We start from the raw sequence: 10669 nt of genomic DNA, 5'->3' as shown, positions 1-10669 counted from the left end.
ATTGTTCATCAAGGAAATGCAAATTAAAATCACAATTAGATACCATTATATTCCTTTAAAATTTGTTTAAATTTAAAGGACTAACCACATGAAGTTTTGCCAAGATGTGAGGATAGTGTCTCATACACTACTGTTGAAATGTGAAATTGTACAGTTTCCGCTTCTTAAAAAGGTAAACTTTTACCTACCATGTAATCTAGTCACTTTACTATTTTATTTACCCAAGAGAATAGAATGCCTTCTCCCATACCAAACTTTGTATACAAATGTTCATAACAGCTTTATATGTAATAGATAAAATTTGGAAACAACCCAAATACAAATCAACAGGTGATGGATCAACGACGTGTGGTATATCCAAACAATAGCATATGTTGAACAGTAAAAAGGGAGCAAGCTATTGTTAAAAGTACCAACATGGATGGATGTCAACATTTACGCTGTGTGAAAGAAGCAAGACTAAAATGAATACAGACTGTCTGACTCTATATTAAATTGTAGAACACACAAACTAATTGATAGGGAGAGAATGCAGATCAAATCAGTGGTTACTTGTTTGGGGGAGTGGCATCATGGCAGCATCATATATAGGTAAGAAGAAACTTTTGTGGATAATGGATATATTCACTACAGTTGAGCCTCGGAGTACATGGATTTGAACTGCACGGATCCACTCATACACAGATTTTTTCAATAAATACTACAGTGCTACAGCATCTGAGGTTGATTGAATCCATGGAAGGGCAACTGCGGATACGGTGGAACCTGGGCTAAGAAGGGACCTAGAATATGGAGGACCAACGCTAAAGTTAAACAAGGATTTAGACTGCTCAGAGTGGATTCCCCTAAACCCTGCATTGTTTAAGGGTCAACTGTCTTTTGACTGATGTGGTGGTTTCATAGATATATACATATAATAAAACCTGTAAAATTGTACATCTCAAATAGGTGCATGTATTATGTGTCTAAAATAACTCAGTAAAGCTGTTAAAATAGCAAAATTTAAATGACATCTAAGACAAAAGTCACACTATTTTATTGTCAAATCTCAGGCGTTAGTTAAACTTATTTTATTCACTTATCAAAAAAATGATAAGAATTTTACATTAAATGAAGAAAAATCCACAGATGTCAAAAAAAAATAATCTTTTAAATGTATGCCACATTTGTTCAATCTTATCCACCTGTACAGTTATAATGTTTGCATTTCATTGTATATGAAGAATAACTATAATAAAAAGAATGAAAATACCAAATATACCAAGACTCTCACCCACTGCTAATGGGAATGTGATTTCTACAACCACTTAGGAAAATCATTGGAAAAGTTACAAATGTTCAATTTAGGCACATGCTGTGAAAAAGCATCACCACTCCCAAAGGCATATACCTGAGAGATATGCACACATACATTGACTAAGAGACATGTAGTATAATATTCATAGCAGCACTATTCATAACATCCATAATTGCAAATAACCCAGTGCTCATGAGAAATAGAATGCATTAATAGCTGTTATTTCTACATAAAGATATTGTATGCAGTAAGGGGAATGAATATTTTACAACTATAAGCAATAATCTGGGTGAATCCCTAAATTAGATAATATTGAGCCAAAAAAAAAATCAGATAGAATAGAAATACACACAATATAACTCTATTTATATAAAGTTTAAAATCTGTCAAAAATGATCCGTGCTCTTAGAGACCATGGATTAGTGATTCTCATTGGGAAGGACGGTGGCTGAAAGAAAGCCGATTGGAGGTCATGGGATGCTGGTAATATTAAGTTTCCTGGATTTGGTGCTGGTTACATAGATATGTTCAACTTAGAAAATTCTTTGAGCTGTAAAATTATGGCATGCATGCATTTCTGTTAGTATGTTATAGTTCAGTAAAAAATTTACTAAATAAATAATAATGGAAGAAATCAATACACATGTAACCTTTGGAGAGGAATGGTGATTAGAAAATGTCCTGAGGACGCTTTGGGGAGTCTAACAGGGTATGTTTTGAGATCTGGATGATTTTGCTAATTCTTTGTTAACATATTTATTTACTGTGTACTTTTCTGAATTGTGTAATACTTCAATTTTTTAGGTGTAAGAAATAACGAAAGGGCATAAATACGTCGTTGAACGTCAACGAGAGGGGAAAAATACACACAACACACACTTTATATATAGGTAGATACAGATACAAGGATAGGTATAGATATGGATTTTATTCATATGTATAAAATATAAATACTAGATGGAGAAACATGAGTCATTTAAAAATGGTTTCCTCCAAGGAGAGAAGCTATGTGACTTGGCAAGGGAGGGGGATGGCGGTTTTTCACAGTATTTTGCTAAATTTTTAACTGAAGCCCTATTAATATATCACCTTTTAAAATATGATGCCATAAATAAGCTGCATGTAGTAAGCATACCTCAAAATATGTATACAGTATCATAATAATTAAACAAATATGCATAAAAATGACTAGTAAATCTATGAAAAATGTACCATTGTAGTTTTGGCTATGAGCTTAAAGGCCTTTTGTTTTCTCCTATAAGAGTTTGCAAGGTATTAAACTTTCAATTAGGTATATGATTTTATATGTACACATATGATTAGAGTGAAATAAATATAAATTTATTCAAATGCTCTATTTTTCATTTCTAGTTACAATCTTTACTAAAAAAGGCTACAATGCACATCAGAACTGGCTTATTTTGAGTTTCTACATTGTTCTGCCCTTTTTCATAATTTTCACCATTATGATCATGAAGCGAAATGAAATGAGAAAATCATGCAACAAAGAGAGTGTAGAATATGAGGGGTAAATATGATTTTACAAATAATTTATTATTTTAAATTGTGCTGGTCATTAACCAGTGTCATAAATTCATAATTACGTAACATTTGTTATATTTATTATTAAATATGTGCTATTTTAAATCTAAGGTAAATGGCATTTTAACCGTTTTGTTTTCCCAGTAGTTCATTGTTAGTATATTAAGGCAAGTCAAAATTTTGACTGCTCCAAAACTGTTCTCCTGATGAATATTCCACACTGTACTAGGGACTTAATATGTCAGAGAAGAATATATTTGGTGTATCATTTTAAGTTCCTTTCTAGTTGGATCTAAATTAAGTATGAGTGTGTTTCCTTCGGGGAAACCGTTTTTTCCAATTTAGAATTTGTGTTAAACATGTCACTAATAAACCCTTGAACCTCATAATATTTCTATGTCTTTAGTAGTCTCAAATACTGTTAAAAAATCTCTACAGAATTCCTTTGAAATTAGATACTGTTTCTTACACATTTGTGCAGACTATTTTCTTATATTTGTGCGTCTTCTCTTCTGATGACCTAACATTTAACTCATTGAAGGCAAGAAACCCTCAAATTAATCCCAAAATGTAACATCACGAATGAGGATTTCAGCTTCAAAGTTACATTTTCTTTGAAAGCTATTATTACTGGTCCATTTTATGAAGACACGCTCAATTGTACACACATTACATGCATATCGTTCAGGGAAGTGATGGATCATATTCACTGAAAGAGGAAGTGACTTGATGGGCCTATCACGAGGCTTTACAGAGGAAAAGAGAAAAAGAGAATTCAAAGAAAGTCCTGACAGGTAATATCGTAGAGGGAACCTGAGTAAAGTACATGCTCAATACATCTTCACATCCAAAAATTTCTGCTGCCCCAGCGTTAAAGACTGTTCCTTTATAAACTCTCCCACCAGGCCTGGGATGTGTACCATTCGGCCCTCCATCTTTGTTTATTCTGTAAGTGTATATACTGGAGCCACTGAAAACATAATTTTCATCAGATGGGAAAAATCATCTTGTAGCCACATATTTATTTCCATCATGCATTAGGCTGGGGCTATGGGTTTTAGGTAGGAAGATCACAGAGATGGAATGTCATTCTCATCACATCAATATCAAAGGCAAATACTACCAACTGATAACTTAATATCAACCTTGATTACCTGGAGGAAGTAGTGTTTGTCAGGTATTTCCTGGAAACATGAAAACACCTGTAAGATTATTTTTCTCCCTTTTTATACTGAAATCTATAAAAGGAAGTGACTAAATGTACCCCATATGTTTTTGTTTTCTGAGCAGCTCGTCACTTTTGGGCTCTATAAGATGTTCCAGAATCATCTTGTATATCCCTGGCCACAGGCCTAGAAGCAGGCATTTCTTCAAGGATTCTTGGTTTCTTTTATTGGAGAACAATATTAGAAACAGATCTAGATGTTAGGTGTGCTCCTTGCTTCTTGGATTTCATTGCATCTAGATCCTCACAATAGACGGATATATAAGTTCAATATATGTGTACAACACATACATACACACACCTGTCTTTATATATCCTGCAGATAAGGCCTTTATCAGATATAAAAATCGCAAATGTTTTCTTCAGATATGTGTCATATTTTCATTCAAACCACAGTGTCTTTTGCTGAGGAAAAGTTTTTAATTTTATCATTATTTTCCTTCTTGGATTATGCTTTTGTTGTTATATTTAAAAACTCACCACCAAACCCAAGGTCACTCAGATTTTCTCCTGTGCTTTCTTGAAGATTTATAGCTTTGCATTTCACATTTAGATCTATGATCCATTTTAAGATAATTTTTGTGTAAAATTTGAAGTAAATTTAGAGTAAGGTGTGAAGTATATGATAAGGTTTGTATTTTTGCATATGTATGCCAAATGGTCCAGCACCATTTGTTGAAAGAGCTATCATATCTTCATCAAAATGCCTTTGCACCTTTGTTGAAAACCATCTGACCAATATATATGTAGGTCTAATTTTGAATGAAGGAAATAAGTTGTTTTTTATTTTCATGGTTAATTTTACAGTGCAAGTCTGCTTATTTATAGGATAATGATATTTTTTTCTGTAATGTATCTTTTTCCAAGTTTCAAACATTAGAATGTGATTTTCTCTTTAATTCACATTTGCAAATAAGTTTGCCTAAAGGAAAGATGTGCGTTATCTTTTTCACATGCCACAGGTTAAGTAAATAAATAAAGGTACAAATTCCTTTAAAATCCTCTTTTACGTTGAAGTTTGTCTCTTAGAAAGCAGAATGGGAAGAAAATATTGCTTCATGAAGATTGGTCTTCTCTGCCTTCATAATGTAGTTAAACTGCATTAAAATGTATTAATATTTGGCAAGGTTTGAAAGAGACTTTTTGGCTGTTGTTGCTTTTAACTCACACTAAAAATTGTGCAGGCAGAGGGCTAGACATGGGAGACTTAGTAGGAGACTAACTTTTCTTAGAGTGGACCATAACACAAACTCACAGACCACACACTTAAGAACTCCATTTAATCACTTTCTGCAAGACCAAGAGGAAAAATCATAGTTATGGTGAATATACATTAGGGTTGAAGCCAGGAATACAACACAAATTACTTGGGCTTCCAGAAGGAATATATTTCAAATATATATACCTAGATATACATACATATATATAACCTAAATATTGATATATAGAGAGAAGTTTTATGTATGTAACTATATATATCATATATATAACTATGCATATATATATATACTTTCTGACATCTTAATGGGTATGAGGTTGTAGCTTATTGTGGTTTTTATTTGCATTTTCCTAATGATTGATTAATAACTTGAGCATCTTTTCATGTGCTTATAAGCCATTAGTATATCTTCTTTGGAGAAATGTCTATTCAAGTCCTTTGGGCATTTTTGAATCAGATTGTTTGGGTTTTTGTTGTTGTTGAGTTTTAGGAGTTCTCTACATATTCTGTATATTCATCTCTTATCAGGTATATGATTTGCAACTTCTCCCATTTTTTGATTGCCTTTTTATTTGTGATATTCTGGGTATATAGCCAGATAATATTCTGGGTATGTAACCAAAATAATCAAAAGCAGTTTCTCCAAGAGCTACTTGTACACCAATATTCATTGCACCTTTGTTCACAATAGCTAAAGATGGAAGCGACACAAATGTCCATCAGCAGATGAATGGATAAAGCAAAATGTGGTTTAAACATGCAATGGAATATTTATTATCTAGCCTTAAAAAGGCAGGAAATTCTGACACATGCTACAAGGCAGATGAATGAACCTTGAGGACATTATGTTACATGAAATAACCTAGTCACAAAAGACAAATACTGTATCAGTTCACTAACATGAGGTAAACGGAGTAGTCAAATTCCTAGAGAGAGAAAATAAAATGGTGGTTGCCAGGATTTGGGATAGGAAGGAATGAGGAGTTATTGTTTAATGGGTATAGAGTTTCAGTTTTTCAAAATGAAGAGTTTTGGAGATGGTAGGTGGTGATGTTTGTACAACACTGAATATACTTAAGAGCAATAAACTGTACACTAAAAAATAGGATGGTAAATTTTATGTTATGTGTGTTTTACCATAATAAAAATTATTCTTATAAAAAATAAATTTCCCCCAACCCATAAATTAAAACATGAAATGAAAGTCCTCTTCAAGTTAACTCTGTAGCCTTTCAATGTGTGAACTCCACAGTGACTGGGAAAAAATTGTATTTAGCCTTTCACCGTAGTCTTTCTAAACCATAGATTTTTCTAAGAACCAAAAGTGTACAAAACTAAATAAATAAATGGATTTCGATTGTTTTCAGTCTTGTCAAGGCTGTAATTATTTTGCCTCATACTTAAATTATAAATCAACAGTAAAGTAAATAAAATGCACACATAGGAGATTAGCTCAAGATGGCGGAGTAGAAGGACGTGCACTCACTCCCTCTTGCGAGAGCACCGGAATCACAACAGTTGAACAATCATCGACAGGAAGACACTGGAACTCACCAAAAAAGACACCCCACATCCAAAGACAAAGGAGAAGCTGCAATGAGATTGTAGGAGGAGTGCAATCACAATAAAATCAAATCCCATATCCGCTGTGTGGGTGACTCACAAACTGGAGAACAATTATACCACAGAAGTCCATCCACTGGAGTGAAGGTTCTGAGCCCCACGTCAGGCTTCCCAACCTTGGGGTCTGAAAACGGGAGGAGGAATTCCCAGAGAATCAGACTTTGAAGGCTAGCGGGATTTGATTGCAGGACTTCGACAGGACTGGGGGAAATAGACACTCCACTCTTGGAGGGCACACACAAGGTAATGTGTGCATCAGGACCCAGGGGGAAGAAGCAGTGACCCCATAAGAGACTGAACCAGACCTACCTGCTAGTCTTGGAGGGTCTCCTGCAGAGGGGGTGGGGGGGGTGGCTGTGGCTCACCGTGGGGACAAGGACACTGGCAGCAGAAGTTCTGGGAGGTACTCCTTGGCACGAGCCCTCCAGGAGTCCGCCATTAGCCCCACCAAAGAGCCGGGTAGGCTACAGTGTTGGGTCGCCTCAGGCCAAACAACCAACAGGAGGGAACTCAGCCCCACCCACCAGCAGACAAGCAGATTAAAGTTTTACTGAGCTCTGCCCACCAGAGCAACACCTAGATCTACCCACCACCAGTCCCTCCCATCCCATCAGGAAGCTTGCACAAACCTCTTAGATAGCCTCATCTACCAGAGGGAAGACAGCAGAAGCACGAAGAGCTACAATCCTGCAGCCTGTGGAAAGAAAACCACATTCTCAGAAAGATATACAAAATGTAAAGGCAGAGGACTATGTACCAGCTGAAGGAACAAGATAAAACCCCAGAGAAACAACTAAATGAAGTGGAGATAGGCAACCTTGCAGAAAAAGAATTCAGAATAATGAAAGTCAAGATGATCCAGGACCTCGGAAAAAGAATGGAAGCAAAGATCAAGAAGATACAAGAAATGTTTAACAAAGAACTAGAAGAATTAAAGAACAAACAAACAGAGATGAACAATACAATAACTGAAATGAAAAATACACTAGAAGGAATCAATAGCAGAATAACTGAGGCAGAAGAATGGATAAGTGACCCGGAAGACAGAATGGTGGAATTCACTGCCACGGAACAGAATAAAGAAAAAAGAATGAAAAGAAATGAAGACAACCTAAGAGACCTCTGGGACAACATTAAATGCAACAACATTCTCATTATAGGGGTCCCAGAAGGAGAAGAGAGAGAGAAAGGACCCGAGAAAACATTTGAAGAGATTATAGTTGAAAACCTCCCTAACATGGGAAAGGATATAGCCACCCAAGTCCAGGAAGCACAGAGAGTCCCAGGCAGGATAAACCCAAGGAGAAACACACTGAGACATCTAGTAATTAAACTGACAAAAACTAAGGACAAAGAAAAATTATTAAAAGCAACAAGGGAAAAATCGACAAATAACATACAAGGGAACTCCCATAAATAAGGTTAACGGCTGATTTCTCAGCAGAAACTCTACAAGACAGGAGGGAGAGGCACAATGTATTTAAAGTGATGAAAGGGAAGAATCTACAGCCAAGATTACTCTACCCAGCAAGGATCTCATTCAGATTTGATGGAGAAAACAAAAGCTTTACAAACAAGCAAAAGCTAAGACAATTCAGCACCACCAAACCAGCTCTTCAACAGATGCTAAAGGAACTTCTCTAAGTGGGAAACACAAGAGAAGAAAAGGATCTACAAAAGCAAACCAAAAACAATTAAGAAAATGGTAATAGGAACATACATTTTGATAATTACCTTAAATGTGAATGGATTAAATGCTCCAACCAAAACACACAGGCTCGCCAAATGGATACAAAAATGAGACCCATATATATGCTGTCTACAAGAAACCCACTTCAGACCTAGGGACACACACAGACTGAACGTGAGGGGATGGAAAAAGATATTCCATGCAAATGGAAATCAAAAGAAAGCTGGTGAAGCAATACTCATATCAGATAAAATAGACTTTAAAATAATGTTACAAGAGATAAGGAAGGACACTATATAATGATGAAGGGATCAATCCAAGAAGAAGATATAATATTATAAATATATATGCACCCAACAAAGGAGCACATCAATACATAAGGCAAATGCTAACAACCATGAAAGGGGGAATCAACAGTAACACAGTAATACTGGGGGACTTTAACACCTCACTTACACCAATGGACAGATCAACCAGACAGAAAATTAATAAGGAAACACAAGCTTTAAATGACACAATAAACCAGGTAGATTTCATTGATCTTTATCGGACATTCCATTCAAAAACAGCAGATTACCAAGCAGTTTCTTCCAAGTGCCCACGGAACATCCTTCAGGATAGATCACATCTTGGTTCACAACTCAAGCCTCTGTAAATTTAAGAAAATTGAAATCATAGCAAGCATCTTTTCTGACCACAATGCTATGAGATTAGAAATCAGTTACAGGGGGAAAAAAACGTAAAAAACACAAACACATGGAGGCTAAAAAACACGCTACTAAATAACCAAGAGATCACTGAAGAAATCAGAGAGGATGTCAAAAAATACCTAGAGAAAAATGACAATGAAAACACGACGATCCAAAACCTATGGGAGGCAGCAAAAGCAGTTCTAAGAGGGAAGTTGATAGCAGTATAATCCTACCTCAAGAAACAAGAAAAATGTCAAATAAACAATCTAACCTTACACCTAAAGGAACTAGAGAAAGAAGAACAAACAAAACCCAAAGTTAGTAGAAGGAAAGAAATCATAAAGATCAGAGCAGAAATAAATGAAATAGAAAATGAAGAGAACAATAGCAAAGATGAATAAAACTAAAAGCTGGTTCTTTGAGAAGATAAACAAAATTGATAAACCATTAGCCAGACTCATCAAGAAAAAGAGGGAGAGGACTCAAATCAATAAAATTAGAAATGAAAAAGGAGAAGTTACAACAGACACCACAGAAATACAAAGCATCATAAGAGACTATTACCAGCAACTCTATGCCAATAAAATGGACAACCTGGAAGAAACGGACAAATTCTTAGAAAGGTGTAATCTTCCAAGACTGAACCAGGAAGAAATAGAAAATATGAACAGACCAATCACAAGTAATGAAATTGAAACTGTGATTAAAAATCTTCCAACAAACAAAAGTCCAGGACCAGATGGCTTCACAGGTGAATTCTGTTAAGCATTTAGACAGGAGCTAACACCCATCCTTCTCAAACTCTTCCAAAAAATTGCAGAGGAAGAAACACACCCAAACTCATTCTATGAGGCCACCATCATGCTGATACCAAAACCAGACAAAGATACTACAAAAAAAGAAAATTACAGACCAGTATCACTGATGAATATAGATGCAAAAATCCTCAATAAAATACTAGCAAACAGAATCCAACAACACATTAAAAGGATCATACACCATGATCACGTGGGATTTATCCCAGGGATGCGAAGATTCTTCAATATACGCAAATCAATCAATGTGATACACCATATTAACAAATTAAAGAATAAAAACCATATGATCTCAACAGATGAAGAAAAAGCCTTTGACAAAATTCAACACCCATTTATGATAAAAACTCTCCAGAAAGTGGGCATAGAGGGAACCTACCTCAACATAATAAAGGCCATATACGACAAACCCACAGCAAACATCATCCTCAGTGGTGAAAAACTGAAAACATTTCCTCTAAGATCAGGAACAAGACAAGGATGTCCACTCTTGCCACTATTATTCAACATAATTTTGGAAGTCCTCGCCATGGCAATCAGAGAAGATAAAGAAATAAAAGGAATAC

This window comes from Balaenoptera musculus, chromosome 21, assembly GCF_009873245.2.
Source record: "Balaenoptera musculus isolate JJ_BM4_2016_0621 chromosome 21, mBalMus1.pri.v3, whole genome shotgun sequence".
Classification (NCBI taxonomy): domain Eukaryota; kingdom Metazoa; phylum Chordata; class Mammalia; order Artiodactyla; family Balaenopteridae; genus Balaenoptera; species Balaenoptera musculus.
The sequence above is the reverse complement of the archived record's forward strand: the minus strand, read 5'-3'. Positions refer to the sequence as shown.